Raw genomic sequence first — 26,580 nt, 5'->3', positions numbered from 1 at the left:
CACAGCTGAAGAGGTCAGAGACTTGATCTCTCTGCACCCACCGCCATGTTGGAATCCTCTATTTTAACCATTTTAAAGTGCTGTCAAAAAGTACATTTGATAAGTCACAGTTCAACATGATAAGTGGGAACGTGAGGTTGAGGGGAAAATTCTGTGATGACCCCCACATGCTTTCTTTTAGAAAGACACTTACCTGCAGCCCTGCCTGGCTTATGTCAATAGGATATGCTACATTTGTCAGCAAATAACCTGTTATCTGTAGGAGAAATGCAAACTTAAGAAAGACTCCTCTCTGCGGATAAGAAGAGCACAAGTTACCCTGAAAGGGTCTGGGGACTTTTGTGACCACTACACAAGCTAGTTTCCAGAACTCAGAAAGATACTTTTTAAAGCTGTTCAATATATACACAGAAAAGGACTCACACTCAATTCCTGCATTCCTCTCTAATCATGAAATCTGGAAGAGCAAGTTCCAATTAGAAGTGATCAGCATGGGCTGAGGTGACCCAGAATTGTCTTGAAGCTTTACCAAGCAGAGTGGGGACTTAGAAAGTAGAAGCAACTCTGCTCTCAGTGCAAAGCCAAGAGATGGACCTGGGTGATACTATCTGAAACTCCTGGAACACCCACCCAGTGAGGCACGCTGTCCCTCTCCTGAGAGGATCTGCTCTCTCCTTTGAGAATATCTCCCCTCTCCCTTTTCCTTGTCCTTCTAATAAACTCATGCCTGTCACTCTGAGTGACATGACTGAAATCTTTCTGGAGTGATCACAAGAACCCATAAAAGAGGATCCCTGCAGCCACCTGTTTCTGTGGGTGAGTCTTCTCTCTAACACATTCATGACATTGGGCAAACCTCAGCATTGTCTAATTGCAGAACTTTTTTATCACCCCCTAAAGGAGTCCTGACCTCATTAATTATGCATATGTTCACAAAAAAATTTGAAGTAGTTGAAAGTATTAAAGTGAAACAGTAGCAAATTAGATAACTGAGATGTTTTTAGTTTCTGATAAGTGTCATAAAGGTAAAGGGGTAAAGAATGACAGTGAATTGCAACCCATGATTTAAGACTTGAATAATGTGAAGGAGTGGACCACAAGAAAGGCAAAGGAAGGAGCTGAAGACAGGGTAAAGAGTCCATGCAAAGTCCCTGAGGTAGGAATGAACTCAGCAGGTTTGACAGAAATGAGACCCACGTTCTTGGAAGGGAACTTATCCAGGGAAGACAGCAGAGTCTGCATGGTTCTCTTGGGGTATGGGGTACCCTTTAAAGTCAGTGTGGAAGAAATTGACCTGGAGCCTAGCCATTGTCATGGTCAAGCTTAGTAGGTGATACTGTGAGAATCCAGGGCACACATATCTGATGGAAGGCTGGAGGTCTTGAGGTCATGCTGAAGGATTTGAATAGTCATCTCTCCCTATCTACAGGGGTATGTTCCAGGACCCTTAGTGGATGTCTGAAATTGAGGCTAGCACCCCAACCTACATACAATATGTTTTTGTCATATGCATATATATCTATGATAAAGTTTAATTTATAAACTGGCACATTAAGAAGTTAACAATAATAATTAATAACAAAATACGTGAATGTGTTTTTTCTCTCTCAAAATATTTTATTATATTTTATATTATATATTTATATTATCTATATATTTATATTATATATTTTATTATAATCTCACTCTTTTTACTTAAGGAAGCACATTATAGCTTCTCTTTGGTATACTGGAGTGGCCAGAATCACTGCTCTTGTGCTTTTGGGTCATTGTTAAGTAAAATAAGACTTACTGAACATAAATACACTTGACTATCAATTGGATAACTAAGACAGTGACTACACGTTCTAGTGGGTGGGTAGTGAACACTGTACATGTGCTGGACAGAGGGATGAGTCACATCCTGGGCAGGCTGGAGTGGGATGCGTTTGTATCATACTACTCAGAATGGTGTGTAATTTTAAACTTATAAATTGTTTATATCTGGAATTTTCCATGTAATATTTGCAGACCATGGTTGACTGCAGAAACCAGAACCTGGATAAGGTTGGGGGAAGTTATCATAGTTGATTCACAAAAAATGGTCTGTGAGAGAGTCAACTGTAAAACGCAGGAGTTCAGTGTGAATCCTTTTCTGTGTATATATTGAACAGCTTTAAAAAATATCTTTCTGGCATTACGAATATTGATTTCATAAAACCGAGAGGAATCATTCAGAAACTAAAGCTAAGCTGCTGAAATGTTGTCATGTTGAGTCATTAGCAGTTTAAAAGGAAAACTAAGAACAAAACCAAAAATAAAATCTCATTATCTCCTTGCTCTTTCACAGCAACTTACAAGTTTATGAAATTTATTTTGCTGAAAATCCTTGGTAGCCATCAGCATGGCCAGAAACTAGTAGGAAGGCCCTTGGCTGTGGCCTCTTTCCCCAGATTTGGAGATATGTGTCCCTGTTTCTGTGGCCTTTGCTAGTATTTTGTGACTGATTAACCAAACTATGATTAATTATACTGTTCACTGGGAACAGGAGCATTCGGTCCTATCTGATGTCTGTAGATTTAAGGCTCTTGGGTCTAAGTGATGGGAATTTGGATTTTGCTGTGGCTGTTCACTGCCACATTTCACTCAATCATCAGTAGGTCTCTGAGAAGGACAGCAAAGGGACTCCAGATGTCCAGGTGCTGTCAGTCAAAAATGGTTTCAGGGAGCTTCTTTTTACAAAAAAAAACTGGCTGTGGAGTATGTGTCTTCACTCCATTAACCTGATGCTTTCTAGCATGGCTCTGTGGATCCAACATGGTAGGGGTGCTGAGGTGGGCTTTGTGGAGCTCAATGTCAGAGGCAAACAGAGGACTGTGCCAGGGAGCCGCCAAGGGCCCAGCTGCAGAGTGGCCCCCTGTGTCAACAATGCTGCTTGTTACATGTTCGGGAGGGATTCAATCCACCCATGGCCTGTGGGAATTTAGGCAGACAATCTGCTGTCTTGAGTCTCAGCTTCCACATCTGCACAGGGGCCTGGTGATAGGACTTGCTTCTCGATTAATTTCATCTACACTTGCCCTCTGCTCTGACCAGCAACTCTGTTAGGAGCAACCCTGGCCTCCACATAGGACCATCACAATGAATCCTTCCACTGTTCTCCCCAGGTGGGCTCTCATGATTCTCTCATTGGCTGAATATTCTCGTGCTTTGGCTGCCATACGCCTGTCCAGGCCTGGCTCTTGTTCTCTCAGGCTCCTGGGTTCTTTCTGTAGGGGCAGAAATCCCATGGGAGGCTCTAAGAATAGAGAACTTTTCTGGACTCTCATTTCCAAAGACTGAATTGACTTTGCAATACTAAATAAATAGTGAACAGAGTTGACCACCTTTCTCCTGCCAAACTTTCCCATTTCTTTTTCTAAAATCTGTGTTAATTGCTTCCTGACCCTTTCCTCTGTAAGAGCAGCCCTCCCCTTTTAGAATATTTGCTATAAAGCTGGTACCTCATAAAAGAGAAATATATTGAACTCCCAGAAACTTAAGAAGTCCAATGTTGTCTGAGAAAAATTATAACCCAGTAAGTAAATCTTAAAAAAATATTTTTATTAGCTTCTTGGGTAATGGAATTTAGTCAGGACTTTAGACAGAGCCAAATTTGAAATCTGTTATTATTTAGTATTAGTTAACAAAAACAACCAAAAAAAAAATCCTGCCCTCCATTTTAAGCAATGATTTAAATATTAACTTGCTTTAGAGAGGTTTATGGAAAAATAACCATCAAACCTAGCACAAACTCAATTAGGTTATTATTTTGCTTATAATCTTCAGAGGGTAACCACTGTCATTCGGAGGAAATCCCAGATCCTGAAGGAGGCTTCTCACTTTTTAATTTTACTCTTTTCCATTCTATCTACTTGCCTCCTCCACCCATCACCTCTCTCCATCTCCTGTCATAAGAGACTCGCTCCTTCATGGAACCATGGTGACCTTCACAGTGTACATAGGCCACACGGGAAGGCTGGTGCTATAGTTGAATCAAGTTTTTGCAGCATGCGTTGTGATCCTCCCAGAGCGTGGGATTGATCAGTGAGGTTTGTGAGGTGTTGCCATTTGTGTTGCCTTGCTGGTCTCAAGGAGGCTTTTGTGAGAGTTTCTCTCAGGTTCTGATGAGTCATGTGGTTTCCCACTGCTTCCCTTGTAAAGTTGCAGTTGCTGGGACTGCTTTTTTGCAACATGGCCGGATGATCCACTGTTGCCATGCTGTTATCTGGTGCTGCTGTTGTTAGGCTGCCTATGTGAGGACCTGGAGAGCTGGTACCTTTGGCTACTCTTCTTTTGGCTATGTTACTTAATTAACTGTTTGAACCTGAGAAGGGCTGCTTGTTTCTTTGACTGCTGAATCTGTCCCATCAGGCTCTTCCTGGCCTTTTGCTTGACATCTCCTCTCCTCTTGTTCCTGCCACCCTGTTATATTGTGTCCCCCAAAGTCTCATGCTGGAGGCTTGTTACCTAATACAGCAAGGTTCAGAGGTGGGGTTTCTGTGCAATTCTTGGAACATGAAAGCTATGACCTCATCAGTGGATTAATCCTCTTAATGGATTAATCCATTGATAGTTGAATGTACTAGTGGAAGGTGGGACCTGGTTAGAGGATATAGGCCACTGGTGTGTGCCCAGGAAGGGTATCTTCTTCCCACCTCTCCACCCTTCCTTCCCTCTCTCTGCTTCCCAGCTGCCATGAGCTGAGAAGCTTTCTTTCACTATGATCTTCCACCAAATTTCTGCCTTAGAGCCAGATGACCATGTGCTAAAACCTCTGAAATCATGAGATAAAATAAATCTTTCCTTCCCTAATTTGCTCTTGTCAGGTATTTTGGTCATAGCAATGAAAAACTGATGCACACACATACACACCCCAGCTTCAAGGTGGGATTTGGGGCTCTTGGCTTGCTCTGAAGCACCTCTTCAAGATGCTCTCTACCATCAGTGTCCTTCCAACTTCTAACTGTGGGCAGTCTCTCTTCTTTGCAATGTCTCTTTCTGGACAACCACAGGCCTGGAGGCCTGAGTATTTTAAGCCAGTAGAGTGAGGCGTCTGTAAAAGTGAGAATCCCAGCCCTTCTCTACCAAAGAACCAGCTGAGGTGGGACATCAGGAGTTTCTGGCCTGAGGTCTTTTTGGCTCTGAAAGTCTCAGATGTGTTCAGGAGCTCATTTTTCTCCTTGGAAGATTTAGATGGCAGAGTGTAGGTGGCCAAAGGAGCCTTTCCTTTTTCTGATATCCAAGAAGCATCTTTTTGTAGCACGTATGTGTGATACTTATATCCCACCCTGCTCTGGAATTGCCTCACTTGCAAAATAGATGAATACTTCTCTTTCCTCTTTGTTGAGAGGACCCCAGGAAGGTGTCTAGGACTCTGCTAATTTGGCAAAAGGCCCTATAGGAGGAGTGCAGGTGTGGAATTAGAAGGATCCCAAGTCTCATTCTAGCCCCATCCTTTACCAGCTGAAGAGAAAACCTTGACTTTCTTATCTACCACATGAAGACAGGAATAATAACTAGCCTGAGAGGTTTTTGTGATGATTAGTGAGATTATTAGTTAATAATGTGTGTGAAAGTTCCCAGTTCAGTGGTCCTACTTCTCTGGATCCCAGATCACTTTGTTGCATTGTGATCATATAACTAGGATACTATGACTATTAACACTTTTATAGCTCTTTAGCTTTCAAAACTCTTCCCTTATTGAATAGTAACCTAACCGGTAAGGTGGACAACATTCCAAACACAAAGAAATAAGTCAGTGAAGCCAACTTTCCAGTCTTGGCTGGACAGCCTTTTGGAACACTTTTTGAATAGAGGACTATTATCATAGTTTGAACATCTGGGGGTGGAACTGTCACACAGAGAAGGACAGCACTCACGTGTATGGAACCTATGCCATCAGGAGAGTAACTCAGAATTAAAGGAAACTGAAAATGTGGCTGGAATAGGCAACATAGCTGCCGGCAATGGGATGAGCTTGTGCTGTGAAGCCTGATCTGAGCCTGGGGTATCAGGTGGTTGGGGAAGCAAAGGCAGGGAGGATCAGGTAGGTCAATGATATGGATTCATTCCTTCCCTGCACTGGTGTCATGATGGGTGAAGGGCATGAGCTGGACAAGGCCAGGAATGGATGGGATAAGGAAGTAGGTGGAGATCCCAGAAACATAAGCTCAGATAAGAGGCATAAAATAAATGTTTGAGTCCTACTCAGGATGGTGAATCAGAGACTAGAGAATGTCATGAAGAACCTGGAAGTGGGTCCTGCTTGACCCCTCGTCCTGTGAAAACTTTCTGCATGCTGCCTCAATAAAAAAGTCACTTTCATTGTCTAGGAGCTGGAAAACACCTGTGTGTCCCCCCTGGACAGAGGAACAGGGGCAGGACAGAGTGTGGTAGGTGCTGAGTGGTCTTGAGGCTGGAAGCAAGGCTGAGGATGTGAGGTAGGGCTGCCAGAGGTCCCCACAGGCTAATGGTGGAGGTGTGTGTGCAGGTTCACAAATATGCTCACACCCATCAAGGTTGAATGTAATGAGACCTGCGAGAAGCCTGTCACAGCAATCCAAGTGTGGACTGAGGGTAGAGACAATGTTATATGCCCTAGCATTGGCTGATGGGATAGATATGGGCTGTGAGAGAATGAACAAATGCAAAGAAGACTCATATGTCACTGTCTGAGCAACTAGAATGTGAAGAAATCACAGTCAGCTGAGATGGGGAGCCTGCACCTGGATGAGAGATACTGAGTTTGAGAGGTGCACAAGATACACTGGTGGAAGGGCTGTAGTTGAATATACGAGTCCGGCCTCAGTATGGGGCCATTTCTATCCTGTCTTCTTCCACCTCTCCTCTGCAAAGAACTAATAATAGCTATATCTTAGAGTCTCCACCAGTCACTGTGCAGGTCTCTAGCATGGCACAATTATTTGAAATAGCTTTGTTGAGATATAATTCACCTATCATATAGTTCACCCATCTAAAATGGACATTTGGATGGTTTTAATATATTCATAGACTTGTATAGCCTTCGCCCTTTCATTTTTAGAAAATTTGTATTATCCTAAAAAGAAACCCATACCCACTAGAAAACACTCTCTGTTTATTATTATATTACTTTCCATTTTAAGCAAGTCTAAGACTTTTAATGATAGAGACCACTGTGCTATTGTTTTGCATTAGTTGATAACAATTATTCATAAATCATTTTTGTGTGAATAAACTACAATTTGAAATTAAAAGCATATAAAAATATGACTTCAGGATTGTTTATCTTTAAGATAGAATGGCCTCCCTACATTTCTGTGCTATTTGTGTGGCTGCCTGCAATAGTTTTTAGATTTACTTGAGAAACTGATGGGAGTCTATGGAGATAAGTGATCATTACTTTTACTTTTTTTCTTGGCTTTATTTCTCTAGCATTTATTATAAACAAATCAGAAAAGAATCTTTATAAACCTTGTACAAATATCTCAAATTCAAGGAAGCCAGTGGTGGAAAATGTAATATCAAAGGTTAGATTATTACATATTGATGGCATAAATCACATCTGCTCATTAGAGTTAATTCCAAAGAACAATAATCAAAGTAAAGAGATTTCTGAAAGTCTCTTGGGGGAAATAAAGTCATTGATAAATTCTTGGTTTTAACTGTTTTAAGATATTGGGAAGCACATTGTCTCATTTTGACCAAGTGTTTCTGGTTTATATTGCAGACTGTTGGAGCTGGAGACCAACAAAAAGATTTCCTCCAACACCTTAATTTCAGAGTCAAGGAGACGGTCCCATCCTGAGACTTTCCAGTGGGTTAGTGGTAGAACTCACTTTACCATTAGTTCAAACAGTATGAGTTATTTCATACTGTTCATAGAATACCATTCGTTCAAACAGTATGAATTATAACTGTGTCTACAGGCTAGAGTCAGTAGTCTCCAAATACTGTCTTAAGGCTTAGAGACTTTTCCCCCATGATGTCTTATGTAGAACAACAATCATTCTGATGAGGCAAGGCATCTGCCTGTTTCCCTTGGTTCTATGGCCCTGAGTTGGTTTAGTGAGTCTTGAGACTGTTTTGTTAACATCTCTCCTCTGTTCTCTTTTGGAACATAGGACCTACCTCTGAATGTATTTACTAGTTTACTTGTTTCTCTTCCCTCCTAAGCTGTGACTGTCTGAACAATTTGATCATGTCTTACTTACATGGAACTGCATATTTCTATGTGTGAACTCAGAAAATATTAACACAGCTTTCTAACCTTCCAGGTCCTGTTCAACTTGCTGGGGTCACAGGCGTGAGGAAACAGTGTCCCTGTTCTACTAGAGCCTACATTCCACAGGGAAAGGTTGAGCAGAGGGAAAAACAAGCAAATAAAGAAAGAACCAAAGACACATTGTGGGGAAATTACTACAGAGGAAGGGAACAGGAAGTGGCAGAGCAGTTGGAGGGCTGAATTTGATTGCTAGCATGAGTGGTCAGAAAAGTCATCTCCACTAGAGGGACATTTACATAGAGAAATAAAAAAGTGAAGGAGGAGTGATGCCTGTTGGGGGGAAACAAGTGGAAAGACTCTAAGGCAGAAGCTTTTATGGTGAGTTAGAAAGAGGGCAATTAGGCCAGCATGGAACAGAGCTGGGACAAAGTCAGTGAGTTAGAAGATGTGGAAACAAAGGTTGTAGGGAGTCTTTTTCAGGGTTCTGCAGGCCATTGTAAGAATTTGGGATAGAGGCACTGAAACAGAGGGGTCACATAATCCCACTTTGTTTTGAAAAGCTCCCTCTTGCTGCTGTGTTGAAAATGGATTATAAAGAGCAGAGGTAGGAAGCTGGGAGACCAACCAAAAGGCTCTTGCAGGAATCCATCTCAGTAAAGACAAATACATCCATCCAGTTCATCATATCTAAGCTCTACAGTTTTCATTGCTTACATTCCAATTCACCTATAAATCCTCTTGGCTGTACCATGCAAATATGCCCATGAGCTGATCACCCCTTATCACCTCTATCACTCCCAGTTCCAAGGTACACTTATGTCTCATCTCATCATTGCAATTGGCTTCCCAGACTCAATTCTGCCTATAGTTTTCTCTTAACATATCAGCCAATAGTCCTATTAAAGTAAAAGTCAAAGGAGTGATGTCACTGTAAATAGCAAGGAACTCCAAAACTCTTGTCTCTTTACTAAAGCAACAATTAATTTAGCTTACTATAATTAACTTTTCCAAACTATGGATCTAAAGCAACATCTAAGGGAATGCTTCACAAAGAAAGTAACTCCTAAGTGTTCTACCACTTCCCAGATTGGTCGTAACTGTGGAGATGGCAACCCCTGTTGCTGATACAGGTGTTATTCTCAAAGAATTATAATTTAAAGAATTATAATTTAAAGGTTCTCTGAAGTGTTAGTCAGGGGATTGCCTTTGTTTCACCTGCCTCAGAACTTTCTCAGGGCTAGGACAGTTTCTAGATTGACATTTTATAAGGCACTTAAGGCAAATATACTAGCTGCAGTTGCCTGGGGCCAGGGATAATAGATGGTAAAAGCAGCACAGTTTGGAAATATTTGGAAGAGCCTGAAGAAAGACACAAGTATGTGAATAGGCTTTGAAAAGCTTCACATATACCAGGGAATCTAAAAGTCCATACAAATGACCAGGACGGGGCATATGCTGAGAAAAGACTGAGGGAGACTCTTAACTTTCGATTCATCTTTAGGGTTTGTTCAAGCTGGAAGGGAAGGCTAAGTGAATGTAAATGGTCTTGCCATGCACTAAATGAGTCCATACACAGCTGATTTGCAAAGAATTGAGGAGTATTTCATTATTTCAGTGTCAGACATTCAAAGAAATCGCTGATAAGAATTCAAGGAAAACCAAGGAAACCATGTCTAAAGAAATGGATAATATTAACAAAGAGATTGAAAATATAAAGAAAATAAGACTGTAATTTTGGAGCTAAAAAGTACTGGAGTTGAAATAAAAAATTGACTAGAATAGTTCAACAGCTGATTTGAGCTTGAAGAATAAAAAAATAAAACCTCAAATTTGAAGATAGCCTAATTTAGATTATTCAGTCTGAGAAGGGAAAAGAAAAAAATGATCAAACATGCAGATGCTAGGAGATCTATGGAATGCCATAAAAGATTCCAACAAGTGCACAATGGGAGTTTCAGAAGAAGAGGAATTAGAACAGCACAGAAAAGATATTTGATGAAATCCCCAAATTCTCCAAATATGATGAATAACTCGAATTCTCATATCTGAAAATCTTAGTAGACTCCAAGTAGGATAAAATCATGATATTCATTCTATAACACATTACATTCAGACATTCAGAAGACAAAGTCAAAGAAAGAACTTTGAAAGTAGCACTTGAGAAGCAACTTGTCCCATTCGTAGACAAGGGAGGATCCTCAATAAAATAACAGTCAATCTCATCAGCAAACATGAGGCCAGAAAGAAGTTAGATAATACTTTTAAAGTACTGATAGAAAAACCTATTAACCAATAGTTCTGCCAGGGAAAACTATTCTTCATGAATAAAGAAGAAATTAAAACATTGCTAGGGGATAAAAAATCAAGGGAGTTCATCACTAGAAGGCCTACACTGTAAAAAATGCTGAAGGAATTCCTTCAAGGTGAAATAAAAGGACATCTGATAGTTACTCAAAGTCATATGAAGCAATAAAAATGCCATTAAAAGTACAGAGATACACATAAAAGCTAATATTATATTTCTGGATTGTAACTCCTCTTTTTTCTTTCTTTTGCCTATATGGTTTAAGACTCAAGTGTATAAAGCAATATATATTTATGTTAATGGCATTCAATATATAAAGATGTAATTTGGAGCAGTAATAGTTACGGGACTATACAATAGCAGTTTTATATGCAATTGAGGCTAAGTCATTTTTAATTCAAGGTACATTATTATAAATTTGAGTTGTTAATCATATTCTCTGGATTACAAAGTAGGAAATAATTAGAGAAAAATAACTAAAAATAAGTAAAAAATATATAGAAAAGAATATGAAATAGCATCAAATGGACTACAAAAATAAAAAAAAACGAGGCAGTAATGAAGGAAGGGATTGAGACATAAATATATATGTGTATTTTTATATATAAACCAAAGAGAATATAAATAATATAAAAAATACAAAATTGGATAATAATATAAAATTTGAGAAGGAAGGCCTTCTTTGACAATAATTACTTTAAATATAGATGGAGTAAACTATTCATTTAAAAGGCAAAACTATGTAATATGTATTAAAATGATCTAATAACATGCCCTCTACAAGAGATTCACATGAGGTATAAAGACAAAAATGTTAAAACTAAAGGAAGGGTAAGATAGTCTTTGCAAATACTAATCAAAAGAGAGATTGACAAAGTGGATGGGCAAAGTAATATTGGGCAAAGTAGACTTATATCAAAATTTATCACAGGAAACAAAGACAAAAACTAAATTTGTAAAAAGATTCATTTACTAAGAAGATACAACAATATGGTAAGGCATAGTTGTGCAGGCCTGTAATCCCAGGAATTCAAGAGGTTGAGGCAGGAGGACCATAAGGCCGGCTTCAGGAACTTAGCAAGGCTCTAAGCAACTTAATGATACCCTGTCTCAAAAGAAAGGGTGGGATGTAACTCGGTGGCAGAGTACCCCTGCATTTGACTCCCAGTATTGAAAAATAAGATATAATAATGAATGATAAGCACACATGAAACTAAAGCAGAACCCCCAAATAAAGAACTGCAAATGAGCAGAGCTGAACTGAGAAATGAACTTCTACAATAATAATTAGAAATTTAACATCCCACTTTTGATAATAGATAGAACAGATCAAACAAATATCATTAAGAAAATAAAAGTCTTGAACAACATTATAAACAACAGAATTAACAGACATGCAATCACTACCACTAATGGAATATCCAATCTTCTAAAGTACACATGTGGCATTCTCTAGGGTGGATTTTGTTATGTCACAAAACAAATCTCAATACATATAAAAAGGTTGAAAGCATACAAAGTATTTTCTCTGACTACAAAAGAATGAAATTAGAAATCATTAACAGAAGGATAACTGGAAATTTTGCAAATATATAAAATTAAACAATACACTCTTAAATTAACATTATTTCAATGAGAAAAATACTTTAAAATGAATGGAAACAAAAACCACAACATCCAAGAATTATTAATGCAGTAAAAGCAGTGGTAAGAGGGAAATTTGTAGCTTTAAATGCCTATATTAAAAAAGAAGCTATCAAACAGATAATCTAATGTATACCTTCAGAAATTAAAACATGAATAGCAGTCTCAAACCAAATCAAGAAGCAGGTAGGAAACATAAATGAAAGGAGACATAAATGAAATAGAAAACAGAATATATGAGAACATTAACAAAATTGACAACTTTTAGCCACACTAATCATGAAAACAAGAGAAAACTAGAATAAATAAAATTATTCATGACAGAGGAAACATTACAACTAGTTTCACAGAAATACAAAAGATCAAAAGAGACAATAAATTATTACATGCCAGTAAATTGAATGACCTAAAAGAAATGTATGCACTTCTAGAAACAGACGACCTACCAAGACTGAATCATCAAGAAATAGAAAATCTGAACAGACCAAAAATTGTTGTATTGAATTCATAATACAACACCTCTCCAAAAAGAAAAGTTCAGGACTAGATAGGTTCACTGGTGACTTATACTATGCAGTTAATAAAAATAACACTGATCCTTTTCAAACTCTTCCATAAAATTATAGAAGAGGGAATACTTCATAACTCACTCTGTAAGGCCAGTAATGCACAGGCATAAAAGCAAAACAAAGACACTACAAGAATATCCCTCATGAATATAAGTGCAGAATCCTCAACAAAAGTTAGCAAACTAAACTTAGCTGCATATTAAGAAGATCATATACCATGATGTTTTAGTCCAGTGTTTCATTTCTGTGACTAAATGACCCAACCAGAACAACTGTAAAGTAGGAAAGATTTAATAGGGGGCTCACCGTTTCAGAGGTCTCACTTCATAGACAGCAGGCTCCATTCCTTGGAGTTTAAGGTGAGGCTGAACAGAAGAGTGTGGCAGAGGAAAGCAGCTCACATGATGGTCAGAAAGGAGAGAGAGAGAGAGAGAGAGAGAGAGAGAGAGACTCTATTCGCCAGATACAAAATATATACCCTATAGCCATGCCCCCAATGAACCCCTTCCTCCAGCTACACCCCACCTGCCTCCAGTCATCACCCAGTTAATCCCATCAGGGAATCAATTATCTGATTAGGTTAACGGTATGGCCCAATTATTTCTCCTCTAAATCTTGAATTATTTCACATGTAAGCTTTTGGGGGACACCTCACATTCAAACAATAACACATGACAAAATGGAATTTATCCCTGGAATGCAAATGTTGCTTCACCTATGAAAATCACTCAAAGTCACCATATTATAGAATTTAGGGGGAAATATATGATCCTCTCAATTGATAAAAAAAATTAAAAAAGGGATTGACTAGCTATTCTGTATGGTGTACATGATAACAGGATCTATGGGAGGATTCATGGAGGAGAGGTCAAGAATGACTTCAAAATATCAGTGATAAAGGAGACTACTAATACCACTTCCAGGCCTTGGGTCAAGAGATACAGGGAAAACAGCAAACATTTGAAAACATGCTGGGAATTTGGGTTGAGCACTGGGTCAACTAGATGCTGGAGGAAGAGGCTGCATGTTTTCTGATGAGGAATTGTGAAGGACATGCAGCATCAGGATGGTTCTGAGTTTGGGTCAGAAAAATGGATGCATGAGCAAGTCTGGGAGTACAGGATGACCATAGTCTTTGAAGTTCTTTTGTCACTTAGGGAAACCCAGAGGCTGGCTAAAGCACCCCACTTAAGGGAATGAATGGATATATGGATTAATGAATGGACTGTAGAGATGGCTGAATGCTTCCATGAACTGGGCCTCAGCCTTAGTTAGAATTGGGACTGACCTCCTCTTTGCTTTAATAGCTGTTAGTCAGCTTTGCAAAATAATGACAAGATACCTGAGAAAAACAACTTGTAAGGAGGAATGGCTCATTTTGCCTCATGGTATCAGAGGTTTCAGGCCATGATTGGTGGGCTCCATTGCTTTTGGGCTTGTGGGGAGGAAGCATGTTATGGTGGGGAGCACATGGTGTAGCAAAACTGCTCACTTCATGGCAGCCTAGAATCCAGAGACAGGAAGGGGCTAGAGTCTCAATATGCCCTTCAAGGGTACACCCCCAGTGACCTAACTACCTCCCACTAGACTCTATTTACTAAAGTTCTACTAAGTCTTTCTTCAACACATGGGGCTTTAGGGAACATTCAAGATTCAAACTGTAGTAATAACAACAAACATAATAACTGATTTTACTGTTCAAGTGACTTCTTGACAAAATCAGGTGAGGACCCCTTGGCAGATGTGGTCTTTCACAACCTGCAGGCATATGAGAAAGAGGCACAAAAGTGTGAAATTCTCTTGTTTGGAAAGTAAGCTATCTGTAGCCATTTTTTGGCTCAGTTGATAGGGACTTGGAGCTGGTGTATCCTTTGCATGTATGTAAGCAGCCACTTTCAACTTCTCAAAGCTGCACACTGGTCCTTTCTGGAGAGGACTGTGATAGCTTATGCAGTCTGTGTTCTGAATTTTCGGCAATGTCCTTTCTCTCCTTTCTTTTCAGAATTCTTTTTCTGAAAAGAGAAACAAGCTGCTTATAATCATGTATGATCTTTCAATACAAACTTCAAGTGAATGTCTCAACTCCCTTCAGAGATGCAGGGTAGGCTTCACTATCTCAGCTAGGACTCATTTTTCCCTCTTAGATACTCTTGCCATCCAAGATAAGGACATGCCAATTTTTCATAGCACTTCCTCAATTCTTACATGAGTAATACATACATCGGCTTCCGTTCTCAAGGAAGGTAGGGGTCAAATGAAAAGAGCCAACTGTTTAATAACACACTTGATCTTCCTCTTTTTCTACCCATATACACCTGATACTGCAGGATTTCTTGTGACAGAGTAATGTTTTGCCTTAATATAGAAGGTAAATTTGGGGTGTAGGTATTAATTGATCCTTAGAAAATTGCAGGTAAGTTAAAAGGAAGAATTAAAACCTGGATAAGAGGTAACTCCGTTAAGGAAACTGCATTGTAAGATATGCAGAAAAAATTTGAACTTGGTGTCTGAACACCCAGGATGGTTGAGAGGGAAGGTAGGAGCTCAGTGAGACTTGACTGCCTCAAATGCAGGTATGGCTTTAGTGCCCAGGATTGGGGTCTGTTTCCTCTATTCCCCGTGCATGGCAAGTGTCTCCATCTTTACCAGAATGTTCACACTGCTCCTTCCTGACTTCACATCCTGTTATGCACAGTACTTGGCCCCATCTCTGAAATTCATATGTTGAATCTCTATCCCTTAATGTGATCTATTAGGAGGCGGGGACTTCAGGAAGTGATTAAGTTTAGAAGAAGTCATAAGGGCAAGATCCTTATGATGGGACTAGAGTCCTGAATGATAAGAAGAGAAATACATTCCAGAGCTCACTTTCACTTCCCTGAAGGAGTGAGAAGATAGCTGTGTGCAAGCCAGGGAGAAAGCTCTCACCAGGTAAGTAGTCAGTTCACACCTTGATCTTGGACATCTAACTTCCGGAACTGTGAGTAATAAACGTCTGTTGTTGAGGTCCCAGCAGGCTGTGGTGTTTGTTATGGCAGCCCTAGCAGGGTGCCAAGATGTATTTCCTTGGTGTCCACAGAGATAACTCAAAATTATTTCTCAGGAATTCCCTTGGGGATTCTGAAAGGTTCTCTGCACTCCCAGGCTGGGCTGATCCCTTGGGATGCTTCCAGCTCACTGAGTGGGCTATGCATGCAAGGCTGATCCCAGGGGGGTTCCCAGTCTCCTTGCTTGACTGTAGAATACTCCAAGGTCCAGCCATCATCTCTTAATTCTGTGTCTTCAGCATCCAGTATTGTTATGGTTTAGATGTGGTGTCCCCCAGAAGCTCACATGCAAGAAGGTTCAGAGGAGAAATGATTGTGTTGTAAGAGTTAACCCAATCAGTGAATTAATCCCCTGATAGGGATTAACTGAGTGATAACTGAAGTGGTAGGGTGTGGCTAGAGGTGGTGGGAATTGGGGTGTGGCTTGAGGGTATATATTTGTATCTGGAGAGTGGATTCTCTCTATTCTCTCTCTCTCTCTGCCTTCTGATCACCATGTGCCACACTCTTCTGTCATGATGTCCTGCCTCAAGGAACTGATCTGGTCTCCTATGGACTAAGACCTCTGAAACTGTGAGCCCCTGAATAAACTGTTTCTCTCTTAAAATTGTTCTGGTTAGGTCCTTTAGTTACAGCAGTGAAAAAGCTGACTAAAGCAAGTATCATGTCTGGGATTTGGGACATGCTCACTAAATGGGTACTGCATGAAAGAACCAAGGAATTACAGTGGTAAACCAAGGTGAAAATCTGAATATTAAATTATCACAAAAGCACAACAATCTATTTTGGTGAAATGTAGTCACAGAACTGGTCTACCCTGGCTTTTTGGTTTAAATCAACTCATAAACCTGTTGATGGTCTACTTCACTTCATATCCTTGATGACTGTAATGTCACTGAAAGATAAACAGATCTGCCTTGGGAATCCTTATTTGAACTGAAGCAAGGAGAGATACATTCTCATGTTTTTGTTGCCCATTGGAATGTCATATTGACTTTTTTTCCCCTCAGAAAGTGAGGATAACCTCACAGCTTCTTGAAACTGCTATGATTTCCAAGGGATTTTTGTATATATATATTTTTCAAGGGGGAACAGGTTTTGCATCCTATGACAGATTTGGGGAGGAACAAAATTCCCTTTCTTGCATTTCATTATGAAAATAAAAAGGCAAAACCAGATTATAAGCATGAAATGCCAAGGATGTACAAGGAAGTGTATTAAAAAGTGTTTTGAATGTACTGCTTCCCGCTTTGTGGGTACAGACCCCTGTAGTAGCACACTACTGTCAGGAGCTGTCTGTGGACTGTTACGCATAGTAGCCTCATGAGGGGCTACGTCTGGCATTTGGAACTTCCTGTGGCACCCCCACCGCCACCCCCAGGGACTGACTGCCTGATGCAGGTAAACTTCCCCCTCAAGCTCTGCCAAAGATCCTACACAGCATTTTAGATGAGTGTGACCTGCCAAGATGTCAATCAACCCGCTGACTGTAAAACATCAAGAAAAAAGACTCCGCCCTTGAAACCTTATTCCTGTCTTTGATGCACCCCCTTAAAAAGACCACCACAGCCATTTTGCCTTTGTCAAGTTCCAGAACTCATGGGGACTAGATCTATCAGGGGTTTCACTTTCTATAAATATATTTCTAAGTATTTGTGATTTGTTATTTGCTAATTATTTGAGATTGTTAGTTTTAGGGTAGCTTGGATTATCCTGGGCAGGAAGAAGAATCCCTTAAGGAGGCGTTGGCCATTGTCCTCCTGACACACTACCTCTTCCTAGATGGGGACAAAGTTCCCAAGATGCCAGGTTTGGCTAGCCAGGCTGCCCGGTGACCTTCAACACTGTGACATTGTGAAAAAGCTGTTTTTTTAAGCCTTAGTTGGAATTTGTGCCACTTGGAATTTGTGCATAGAAGAAATTTAGAAAACTAAAATCTATATAAACCCATGTTTACTCAGTTCTACACTGTTCTTTGAAACTGTCTGGAGCCTTTCATAATAACTAATTGATATGATTTTACTTGCTTGTCCAGTGCTATTTTCATGATGGGCACTGTCTATTTCCCTATACACTGACAAGGAGATGGAATGAGTAGGTCCTTACATACTCTAGGCACGGGTCCCTGCATTTTCTTTGGCTATGATAACTTAAATTCACAGCAAGGGAATAAAGTCAGGGAGCCAGTTCAGTTTCTTGGCTACATTATCATCATAAGATCTTGGGGCACATTCCCCTTTCTCTATATATCAGTTTTAATCCTTATCTCTATGTGGGCCATACTTTGCCTATGAGATTGTTTGACATTGGAAATAAAGCCAGTGATCTTGACAAAGATGCATTGTTATTGTAAAAGATGCAAAAACAGTGTTCCCCAGTGACATCTCATCTAATTATTCGAGTCTGCTAATTATTCTAGTCTGTCATAGAATCATTGAATTATGTGTGATGTTAACATGGATTGCCCATATCAGAAATACTGAAGTAAGGAAAGATGTGCCATGAATGAAAGAAGCTCAAGGGAACTCCCTCAGCCTCTCTAGACCATGGTTTCTTCATCCACAGAACCAAGGGAAGTGCATTTGTGTCACGGTATGTGTCAGGGTTTGCACTAGGGCATGTGCATGACATTCCAGCTCTGGTCCCTATAGAAGGTTGGTGCCCAGCTAAGGGCCATTTTCCATCATCTTCCATGCTTCACCACCTTCCAGCCCAGAGTCCTCATTCTGTACCACTGGGGGAAGACCCACTCTAAGTCCCACAGCCCTGAGTTTAAAGATGAGGTTTTCCTTTTCATGATAAACTTCGGGCAAATTATCTCCATTAGCCTACTTTCTATTGTTAATAACTCAATATCGCAGACTGAGTAAGGTTTAAAGAAAAGAGATTTATTTTGGCTCATGGTTCTGGAGGTCCAAAGTTAAGGGGTACATCCAGTAATGGTATTCTTGCTAGCAGAGTCCCAGGGCATTGTATGGCAGAAGACAGGGAGCATGTGTGTGCATGTATATACATGCATCTGGCCTCCTTCATCTTATAAAGCCAAGAGAACTCAATCATGGGGGAGAGGGGCCCATCCTAATGACCTTATCTAATCCTAATCACCTCCCCAAGGCTGTGCCTCTAAACACCACAGTTGGATGTAGTTTCCACCCTCTTAATAAAATATTTCATGATTGGGAATAAACTTCAACATGAGGTTTACAAGGGTCAGAGCATATTCACACCAAAACATTATCTCACCTTTCTTAAATCTCAGTTTCTTCTGTAAAAAGATAAAAGTACTTATTGTGTTGTCATGAGGACATTAGAACTACTGTGAAACATTTAATGTTCCTAAAACATCATATGTGCTCAATCCATGGGGACTATTATTTTATATATAATATAAACATAAATGAATAATTATAATTAAATACCTTTCAACTAGACCGCAAAACAAGACTACTTGAAATATACTGGCATTTTATTTTTTAATTCCTAGAACCATCATATGCCAAATGCTCTTGGGAATTCTACATCTATTTTTCTAGAAATGAATTTAGAGGTCTAATGGTTGGCTGAGACATATTTTGTTCTGTTTTTTTTTTTTTAACTTTTAATGCTTGTATTCTCTTTTCACAAGGTGATAGCAACCTTAGCTTAAAATAGGGCTAAAAATAAAGTATAAACATAAGTATATTTATATAATGCTTATAAAATCATAAACATAAATATATTATATTTATAAAGTATATTATAATTACTTATTTATCCTGAGAGTTTACTATGGGTAATGAAAAATGTCGTGGGCCAGGTATCAGGGCCCTTCTGAACAGGACCAGATGGTAAATAGTTTAGGCTTTGCAAGGGCATCTTGTCTCTGTTGTAACTGCTCAATTCTGCTGTATTAGTGCAAAAGCAGCTGTATATAATACAGAAATGATAAGTGTGGCTGCCGATCAGTAGAGCTTTACTTACAAAAACAGTGACAGGCCTGGTTGGCCCGTGGCTGCCCTTTGCCAGCTCCATCCCAGACTGTGTGGCTCAGCTTCTTACCAGCTGTGTGGCACAGGCATGTCCTGTTCTCCCTGTATCTTGTGTTCCTCATTTCCAAGGAAGGGTCAGTCTGAGGGTTCTAAAACAAATGTATATAGATTTACCTAGAATAATGCCAGGTGAGAACAAATGGAACTCATTCTGATCTTTAATGCCCTGGGACCAAAATCCGTGCTTACTATTCATGCTTAATTCTGGAGCAGGGAAGGCACTTTGTGTTTCTTCTGTTGGTAGTGACAGGGTGCTGTGTTGAGAAGGGTCTTGAGACTATCTGATTTGGTGGGGAGGTATCTGTTGATGTCTATTCCTAGATGAACAGTGTTTCTTTTTGCCTGTTATAACTTCTGTTTTTCAGTCATTTTCTTCTGACTTCTTCAGCTCGTCTTTCTTTTCTTTTTCTCTCATATACTCCTGGCTTTCTCTCATAGTGAAATGTGAATTTTATTTTACTTGCTGGGATGGAGAGGAGACCTTAGTATGAGTATTTCTTTGGTGTTTTGCATGTTTTAAAACATAACTTTAATCTGATGCTTAAGTAAATTGTACATTCCAATGGATTAATATTTTCTTTAAAAACAAGATAAAACTGTTTCTGGATATTTGTATATATGTATAAAAGATTGTCAAACTTATTTTAAGAAAACCTCTTATTTTCTAAGATCTGTTTTTTTTCCTTGTCCTTAGAATTACCATGAAATGGTTAATTTCTACCTTCCCTGGTGGGATGAAGATGAGACTACAGCTTTGCAGCTCCTTCTCTGTGTCTTCCCATGCTGCCTCCTTCCTGGGGTAGACGCCCTTCCTGCAGAAGGGACAGTCTTACAGAAGCTTCGTGTGCAGGCAAGGGATCTTGTGTTTGTAAGATTGAGGGTGGCTCACAAGACTGCTTTCTGCCACAAACTGCAGCATGTTGGGTTTCCCAAGATCAACCTCGAGTTCAAAAATCTGCCAGAAAGACTCACAGAACTCACTGAAAGCTGTTCCACTCATGGTCATCATTTAATACAATGAAAGGCAAGAGACAGAGTAAAAATAGCTAAAGGGAGAGTGTAGTGGTTTTTAGCCCCCCATTTCCTCCTGACCTGCGGGAGAGATGGGGAAAGCGAGCCTCGACCAGGATGAGCCAAGAAAGGCAAAGGTCCACAGGCCGCCTGCACCCAGCCCTCCCTCGCCGGAGGACAATCAGACAGGCCACGGAGACCAGTCAAAGATCTCGATCTCGTTTATTGAGAAAACACACATAGCTAATATAATGTACAGGAGCCAATCAGGATAAAGGTCAGTAGGGTGGGGAGAGTTCACGTGTACACCCATCCTACAGGCCATAATGGGAGGCAAGGTTGGAAGGGTTCTGAGCTTATCCTAGAGGTCCTCTGATTTTTTTGTCACCACCCACAGCACTGCCTCCTGGCTGATTGCCAGGCGTCATCTAGCCACAAGTGGCCCTGGGACTTGGAAGCGGGTAGCAAGTTAGGTTTTCCTCTTTTCTGATGCAACATGCCCCACATGTTACATCATGCCCTACAGGAGAGATGTGGGGGCAGAGCTGAAAAGATTCCGAACACAGAGCTTTTGGTTGTCCTCTTGGTGGAATGAGGGACAGGGTTAATTCCTAATGGGTGTGAGGCATGACAATAGTGGTGGGGTTCTATTTTAGTTAGCTTTGTGTTGCTGTGACCAAAAGGCTCAATAGGAACAATTTAGAAGAGGAACAGTTTCTTTGCTGCTCATGGTTTCAGAGGTTTCAATTCATAAATAGCTGACTCCTTTGCTCTATGGCAGAGGTAAAGCAGAACATCAAGGTTTAATGGCATGGCTGAATAAAACAGCTCAGGACATGACAGTCAGAAGGCAGAGACATGATAAGCAGACAGCAGAGCTCTGCTTGCCTAGGACAAAATATATATACCCAAAGCACATCCCAAAGACCCACACCCTATCTGCCTACAGTTACCACCCAGTTAATCCCTATCAGTGGATAATGCACAGATTAGGTTAAGGCACTCATGACCCAATCCTGTCACCTCTAAACCTTCTCACATTATCTGACACATGAGCTTTGGGGAGGACCCCTCTTATCTAAACCAAAACAGGTACAACCCCCTAAAGAAGCTCACCTAAGCCTTGCTGTCCAGAGTTCTTACTGGGACTCCATCACGTATTCTTGAGTTGACTACACATGTATCTGACCTTAAGTCTCCAGCCATTCCAGGGGAGGAGCAGACACTGCATGACCCAAAGCCCCATCATATATTGTTAAAACAGTCCAGTGACCCAAGCCCCCAGACTCAGCTGAACTTTGAGGCTGGAAATACTATGTATGTGTCATCACACATCATAGCTGGGAGGGCTTAGAGGACATCTGGAAGATCCTAGTAAACATTTCCCCAAGCCTCACTTCCCTTGGCTGATTTTAACCTGTCTGCCTTTACTGTATATACCATACCATAGCACAACTTTTAGAAGAATTCTGTGAAGGGAGTAGAGGGTAGGAGGAAGTTCCACACTTAGAGGAAAATGGAAATACTTAAGAAGGTCACACAGACCACCCAAAATACTGAGGCATAGTCAGAAGTTTAGAGAATGTCCTCTTCTCTTATACCTTGCCAGCACACTAACAAGCCACCAGTAATACTAAATACATGTTAATGAAAACTTCCAAAATTGGAATGCAAAGAGAAAAACTAGGAATAGTAATAACACAGGGCATACTATCCAAAAATCTTAGAATAGTATAAACAATGATCACATACATATAATTAGAATACCATAAAGAGAAGGAAAAAGAGTAAGAGCAGAGGAAATACTTGAAAAACTTAACAGTCCAGAAGTTTCTAAAATTCATGTCAGACAACAAACTATAGATCCAAAAACCTATACATATTCAAATTGTAGAAAATCAAAACCAAAAAGAAATTTTGAAAGAAGCCAGGAAAAAATATATGTTACCTATATGGGAAAAAAGATAAGAATTATAGCAGATTTTATCATAAGACAATGTAAATAAGAGGGAAGTGGAATAAAGTCTTTAACGTGTTGAGAGAAGAAAACAGATCTCAACCTAAAATGTGATAATCTGTGAAATTATAGTCAGCCATTTTTCAAGAGAGAAGCAGAAATACTTTCTCAGACAAAACCAAGAATACTAGTTGTAAATTGATCTGCTTTAGAGGAATTTTAAAATAAATTCTTTAGGTGTAAGAAAAATAATACAGGTCAGGAGCTTAGGTGTATATAAAAAAAGGCATCAGAAGAACAAATAATAGTAAGATATGTATTTGTTATGCTTAATTGATTTAAAAGATAACAGCCTCTATAAAGCAATGATATCAAGAATGTTATAAGTTTATAGCATGTGGATAAATCAAATGAATTACAGTAGTTTCACAAATAATGGGAGGGAGAAATCAGAAATACTCTTGAGATGACTATGGTACTCATAAAGTAATAATGTTATTTGAAGAATATAGTTAAAAATTTACAGTGTAAAGCCTCAGGCAAGTACTATAAAAACTCAACAAAGTGCAAATGATATGTTCAGAGAGGTAATATGGAATCAAATACAATTTTTAGTTACATAAAGAGACTGCAGAAAAGAGAAAAAAGGAGATATAACCAATTCAACAAATAGAGAATCATTAAAAAGCTGATTTTTTCCCCCTCAATAATCATCTTAAAGATATATGGTCTAAATGTCCCAATTAAAAGTTAGAGTAAATTAAAAAATTGAGAGAGAACCAAATATTTGCTGCCTACAAGAAACCAATCTAAAGACCCCAATAGGTTAAAAGCAAAGAGATGAGGACAGTTATACTGGGATAACCTAATTAAAAGGAAGCAGTAGAACCTATATCAGGTGCATACAAAGCAGACTTCAGGACAAGGATGATTTAAAGTACAAAGAAATACAGCGCATAACGATCAAGAAGTCAGTTATCTGAGAAAACAGTATCAAATATGTATGCACCTAATAAGAGCCCCAAACACAAGGCATAAGTAGGTAGGACTAAAACAAAAGTGGGCAGACCCTTCTTATAATTTGAGACTACAGCTTTTAGCAGTAGATATATCAGGAGAGCAGAAAGTCAATAAGACACTAAGTCAAATTGATTTAGTCTTCACAAAGAGATACACTTAAAGTTGGAAAGAAAAGAGGGGGAAAATGTACCATAAAATTCCTACCCAAAGAATTTTACTTATTTTAGAGAAATTAACCTTTAATGCAAAGGCAAACAGAGAAAAACAGGCATAATTCTAAGGAGAACTTGTGCAATATTTTAGTGCAATATTTTATCATATCTTTCACATTAGTTGATAGATCAATTGGAAAAAGTTTAGGGAATGTCAGTAATGAACTTCACAAGTTTGAAATAATGTAGAGCCTGATCCAAAAACTCAACTAGAGAATTAATATAAAAATGAAACAAAATAATTCCTCCCAGAACATTTTCAAAATCTATCATAATATTGGCTCTACAGAATGAATTCCAATAATAAATTATAGATATTTAAGAAGATACCAATTCCAACTGGTATCTTTTTAAAAGAACAGGACAATAATCTTAAGTATAAGAAAGGAAAGAAATACTGGTGAAATGGTTAATAAAATAGAAATAAATGGTAAAGAACCTTTTATGGTTTGGATATGGTTTGAGTATGTCTGCGAAAGTTTCATGTGTTGGAAGCTTGGTTCCCAGTAATGTTGTGAGGTGGAAGAAAATTTGTTTACTCAGCCTCAAGTATTTTGTTATAGCAACAAAAAAAATCAGACTAACATAAAATCCAAGAAACACAAAAGTGGTTATTAAAGAATGATAAAATCATAGCTTTTTGACAATTATTGGTAAAGAAAATAATAAGGTAGAAATACATTAGGAATGACAACTGGCATGATTAAAGATAAATGAGGAATTAAAAAAATTATCAGAGAACACCATGAGTCATTTTATGCAAATAAGCCAAAAATTTCAAACAAAATGAAAATTTTTTAGAAGAAATATAACTTAGCTGGAACAAACTCAAGTTTAAAATATCAGACCAAACTGTTAGAGATTAGCTCTATTAATAAATCAAGGGAAAATTAACACATTTCTTATATACTGTTACAGAATATAGAATAGTAAGAAAAATTATCAAGATGATTATGATGGCTGGGATAGTCTCAATACAAAATTAGATTGTGGAAAAGAATAGTTATAGCTTATTCACTCAATTCATTTCATCAGAATAAATTTTGTGCCTATCATGTAGCTCCAGGTTGAAAAAGTTGAAGACATGTCAAGAGCACAGCAGATGAAGAACCCTGCCCATATGGAGCTCCCTTTGTAGAAGAGAGAAATGGTATATAGCAAAATCGATTCAAACAAGTTGGTATCATAGAGTATTGGATTGTTATGGTTTAGACATGAGGTGTCCCCCTAAAGCTCATGAATGAGACAATGTAAGAATTTTCAGAAGTGAAATGACTAGATTATGAGAGGTAAAGCTCATCACTGGACCAATCCACTGGTATTAATTACCTGGTAACTAACCTTAGGCAGATAGGGTATGGCTGGAGGAAATAGGTAATTGTGGATGTGCCTTTGGAGATTATATTTTGTCCTTAGTGAATGGAGCTCTCTGCTTCCTGTTGCCATATCCTTAGCTGTTTTTTTTCACCATGCCCTTCTACCATGATGTTCTGCCTCACCTCTAGCACAGAGCTATGGAGTTGGCCATCTAAGGACTGTGATCTTTTTAGGTCACAACAATGAAAAAGTTGACTAAAATATGGATGATTAATTCAATGAAAAAAACTATAGCAAGTCACAGGGATCTTGAATGTGCTGTTGGTGGGAAGAGAAGTAGTTTAAAATAAGCTGGTCAGGGTAAGTTTTGTTGGTATGTAGCTTGAAGGAGGTGAAGGGTAAGCCTTGCATGTATGTGAAGGACAAGCACCCAGACAGAGGAACGGCCATTACAGAGGTTCTTGAGTTGGATACCACCTGGCGTGGATTAGGAACAATATACAAACACCCCAGAGTGCCTACAGCAGAGTGAGTGAGGGAGAGTGAGAGGAGATGATCCCATAGGGGCTTCTCAACAAGGTAGGGATTAGAGTAGTCATCGGGGTGAGATGACTTCCCTTTCTTGGATTTGAGTCAGGCTGATATGATCTGGCTTTTACTTATTAAGATTAATGTGCTGAGAATTGGCAACAATGTTAATAGGGTACAAGTTAGGAGGCGCTGAGTATAGTAAGGTAAGGTAGGGTGTTTGCTTAGAGAATGGGGCTCTGAGGGTAGCTCTGAGGAGGGGTTGGATGCTGGATCATTTTTAACTTAGAGCCTACAAGATGTACTGATATGAAGTGAGAGAAAGATGGCTCAGGCTGCCTCCCAATTTCTCAGACTAGGCATTCAGAAATTGCCACAACAAATGAAAACAAGAAAGACTGCTGGTGTAGTAGTATGTAGGAGGCCAGATGATGAGTGAGAGCTCTGTTCTCATCATACCAAAATTGCAATCAAGGGGTCTGGAAACATGGAGAATTGAATATCCATTGAACAACAGATGTCTAAACCATGAACATGTCTAAGGAATGGAGGTTGACACAGGGAGGCCTGGTCCAAGATATGAACCGAGCTAAATTCCATAATTTGTAGGGTGAATATAGGGTCAAAAGGGTATGGAGAGATGAACCTAAGAAAGAAGCTTCCTTAGGTGAATAAGGAAGGTTAGAAGAACTATAACCTAATTAGTGGATTAATCCAC

Source organism: Spermophilus citellus, assembly GCF_964194105.1.
Source record: "Spermophilus citellus genome assembly, chromosome: 3".
NCBI lineage: Eukaryota > Metazoa > Chordata > Mammalia > Rodentia > Sciuridae > Spermophilus > Spermophilus citellus.
Note: the sequence above shows the minus strand (reverse complement) of the source record.